The sequence below is a fragment of the Salmo salar genome, unplaced genomic scaffold (genome assembly GCF_965601325.2).
Source record: "Salmo salar unplaced genomic scaffold, fSalSal1 ptg000129l, whole genome shotgun sequence".
Taxonomy (NCBI): Eukaryota; Metazoa; Chordata; class Actinopteri; order Salmoniformes; family Salmonidae; genus Salmo; species Salmo salar.
Genome location: NW_027675318.1, coordinates 1,520,243 through 1,524,436, shown reverse-complemented (window position 1 = coordinate 1,524,436; position 4,194 = coordinate 1,520,243). Strand labels below are relative to the sequence as shown.

The 4,194-nt window shown below is 39.1% G+C and overlaps 1 pseudogene; it reads left to right on the top strand.

The window, feature by feature from the left end:
- Window positions 1-210: 210 nt before the first annotated feature.
- LOC145866081 (uncharacterized) lies at window positions 211-3,957 on the top strand (annotated as a pseudogene).
- The last annotated feature ends 237 nt before the right edge of the window (window positions 3,958-4,194 follow it).

Below are 4,194 nucleotides of genomic sequence, written 5' to 3'. Positions count from 1 at the left end.
CAATTTTAGCAAACACAGAAAAAGGCCTTTATTGGAGACCAAAAGTCGTCTGGCACACTGCTTAGAGTTTCAACAACTTGAATAACTTATTTCTAGCTTACAATCATCGATGTTACTACTAATGTGAAAACAAGACTAAATATGACTATTGTTGCTATCTTGACTGTCTTAATTTGCAAATTTAACAAATGACAATTGTTGTACAGTTTCATGGGTACGCTCTGGACATCACCCTTTACCTCAAATAAATAGTGGATTTCTGCTGTTGTGGGCCTTTAACCATCTGTCTGACTTTGTTGTTCACACAGGAGAGAGACGGGACTATCGTGGATCCTCTGTGGAGCCTCAACAACCTCATGATGCTGAAGAGGCAGAGAGGAGTCTCTCCAGATCAGAACTCCTCAAGAAACACCAGCAGAGACCCACAGGGAAGAAATCTCACTTCTGCTCTGGCTGTGGGAAAAGATTCAACTCTTCATCAAACCTTAAAATACATCAAAGAATTCACACAGGAGAGAAATCTTATAGCTGTGATCAATGTGGGAAGAGTTTTACTACATCTAGCTATCTAACAATACACCAGAGAACACACACAGGAGAGAAACCTTACGGCTGTGATCAATGTGGGAAGAGTTTTACTCAGCTAAACAGCCTGATAGTACACCAACGGACACACACAGGAGATAAACCTTATAGCTGTAGTCAATGTGGGAAGAGTTTTTCTACATTTAGCTATCTAACTATACACCAGAGAACACACACAGGAGAGAAACCTTATGGCTGTGATCAATGTGGGAAGAGTTTTATTCGGCTACAAACCCTGAAATCACATCAGAGAATACACACAGGAGAGAAACCTGTAATCAATGTGGGAAGAGTTTTAATCAGCTAAACAGCCTGATAGTACACCAGAGAACACACACAGGAGAGAAAAGCTTTTAAATGTGATCAATGTGGGAAGAGTTTTGGTACATCTGGATGTCTGACGACACACCAGAGAACACACACAGGAGAGAAACCTTATAACTGTAGTCAATGTGGGAAGAGTTTTACTACATCTAGCCAGCTGACTTTGCACCAGAGAACACACACAGGACATAATCCTTATAGCTGTACTCAATGTGGGAAGACATACTCTGATAAAAGTTATCTGATCAAACATCAGAAACTACATGAAGGAGTTGTTTCATGATATCAATGAAATAATGTCACAATGTAGAATGTTTTAACATTGTAGAAGGAGTATTTTAATGATGTCACAATGTAGAATGTTTAACATTGTAGAAGGAGTATTTTAATGATGTCACAATGTAGAACCCTAAATGTTTGTCCCCTGTTCTATTGATTTCAGCATGATATGGATATTAACCTCAGGGGGAAAATCCAGGCTCTGAAATGGAAGAGTTACTATTTATGAGATTTAACAAAAAGTGACGAACACAAAAATAGTTTTGTTGGTGACCCACTTGAATCACAATTCAACACTTCAAAATGTAGCGAGCTGTTTTCTACAAATTCTCCTCTAACCAGGGATGTACACATTATTCCCAGATTCCGTGTGGTTTTTGAGCTGTTAGTTTAACAGGACGTGCAACCTCATCTCCCTCCTCTCGCACAAATGATTTCAACATGATATCGATGAGTTATGACAAATAAGTGTTGTGTTCCTTTGTTTAGTGACCCCTACATTTAAATGCATCACTCCAAAATGTAGCTGACTGTCTTCTGCAGGTTGTCCTCTAACCAGTGAGGTAAAATATATCTCCCATTTCCATGTGTTTTTTTAGTTCTGTTAGTTTCAACAGCACGTACAACCTGATTTCCCCCCTAATCCATATCAGTGATTTATTGCTACTTGTCAAAACAACAGCGTTTCTGGTGCTTGTGTCCATGGCGAGGACAATTTAGTTTCTGATTGTCTCAAGGTTGGACAGTCAAAAAGATTTGTGTTTTGCGTTTAGCCAGTGAGTTGCCATGGATCTTATTTTGACTGCACGTTTTTCCGTATTAAAGATGAGTTTTGTTCGGGCTCGTTCCAAGGGGACGAGAGTTCTAGAAGCTAGTGGGGAAATTAATTGTTGACAGCCAGTAGACACCATGTTTATATTGGTGAAGGTGAAGCATTGTAGTTGATTATAATGTGAAATAGAAGTTATTTTCTGTTGGTGGTAAGCATTCTCTTACGGTGTTACAGTCTTTGATTTTTCCATATATGTTTTGAGGTTTGGATTTTTGCACGTCTAGCTCGTTAGCACGTCTAGCTCGTTAGCCCGTCTAGCTCGTTAGCCCGTCTAGCTCGTTAGCACGTCTAGCTCGTTAGCACGTCTAGCTCGTTAGCTCGTTAGCAGGTCTAGCTCGTTAGCCCGTCTAGCTCGTTAGCACGTAGGACGCACTGATTGGTGTCACCTCGTTAGTCAGTATGTGTTACACCTGTTTTGTTTTGTACGCTTTGTACAATCATAATTATTTATGCAACCAACTGACAATCTTTTGGTACAATTATATTGACATTGTTGCCCTGCTTTTAGAATATCAGGGTTAATTCTCAGATGTGCCAACCCAAATGTACTAGAGCATGACATTGGGGACTGGGCCCCGATCCAACAACATGCCTATCTAGTGAACACTGAAAAGAGAGAGAAGCTCTGCAGTGAGGTGGAAAGTTACTATGGATATTGCAGGAGTTTCCTCTTGAAATCAGACATGTCTGTGGTGAGGACAACTTGGTTGCTGATTGTCTCAAGGTGGGCAGTTAAAAAGTTTTGTGTTTTGTGTTTAGCTAGTGCGTTACCATGGATCACAATTTATTATAACTGCATGTTTTTCCGTATTGGAGATGAGTTTTGTTTGGGCTCGTTCCAAGGGGATGAGAGTTCTAGAAGCTAGTGAGTTTTAGGAAGAGGAGAGTTCTAGAAGCTAGTGAGTTTTAGGAAGAGGAGAGTTCTAGAAGCTAGTGAGTTTTAGGAAGAGGAGAGTTCTAGAAGCTAGTGGGATTTAGGAAGAGGAGAGTTCTAGAAGCTAGTGAGTTTTAGGAAGAGGAGAGTTCTAGAAGCTAGTGGGATTTAGGAAGAGGAGAGTTCTAGAAGCTAGTGAGTTTTAGGAAGATGAGAGTTCTAGAAGCTAGTGGGATTTAGGAAGACGAGTGTTCTAGAAGCTAGTGAGTTTTAGGAAGACGAGTGTTCTAGAAGCTAGTGGGATTTAGGATTCTATAGAAAGAAAAAGGAGAAAAAAATAATCCTATTGTATATTATTATTTAGGAATACGTGTTTTTTTCTTGTTTTTACTTGTTGACATCCAGTAGACACCATGTTTATATTGGTGAAGGTGAAGCATTGTAGTTGATTATAATGTGAAATGTAAGTTGTTTTCTGTTGGTGGTGAGCAAACTTGTCCAACAAAAATATAGGATATATTTTTTGTCTTAAGGTGGAAGGTGTTACAGGCTTTGGTTTTTCCATTTATGTTTTGAGGTTGGACTTTAGCACGTCTAGCTCGTTAGCACGTCTAGCTCGTTAGCACGTCTAGCTCGTTAGCCCGTCTAGCTCGTTAGCCCGTCTAGCTCGTTAGCACGTCTAGCTCGTTAGCACATCTAGCTCGTTAGCACGTCTAGCTCGTTAGCCCGTCTAGCTCGTTAGCACGTCTAGCTCGTTAGCACGTAGGACGCACTGATTGGTGTCACCTCGTTAGTCAGTATGTGTTACACCTGTGCTGGCTTGTCCATCTCGTTATGGTTGAATATAACATCCAATTGTTAATATTGTAATCAATTAATTTTCCTTAGAATGCTCATTAGTCTTTCAGTTGTTATTCTTCATTTTTTTTATCCTCTTATGTTTGTGGTAAATATTGCTGTTTATTTTCATTGTTTTTTTGTTTTCTTTTCCCTGTGAAGCCATTGTGTTTCATCCATGTCTGAAATATGCTGTATAAATAAAGCTTGATTTGAACATATAAAACTAATGAACCCAATGACTGACAATCAACAGACTTTTGCAAAACTAATGAACAAATATGTGCAAAAGCAACACGTATCTTGGTCCATCTTAGTATGAAAAACAGTATAAATTCAGTATATCTTCCACTATGTCAAAATAGTGCTGGTATGTAAGTTTAAGTATCACTTTTCAACCAACCCAGTTCATTTGTTGAAAATGAAAAATGTTGAAATCAACAATATGTTAAAGGATTCAACT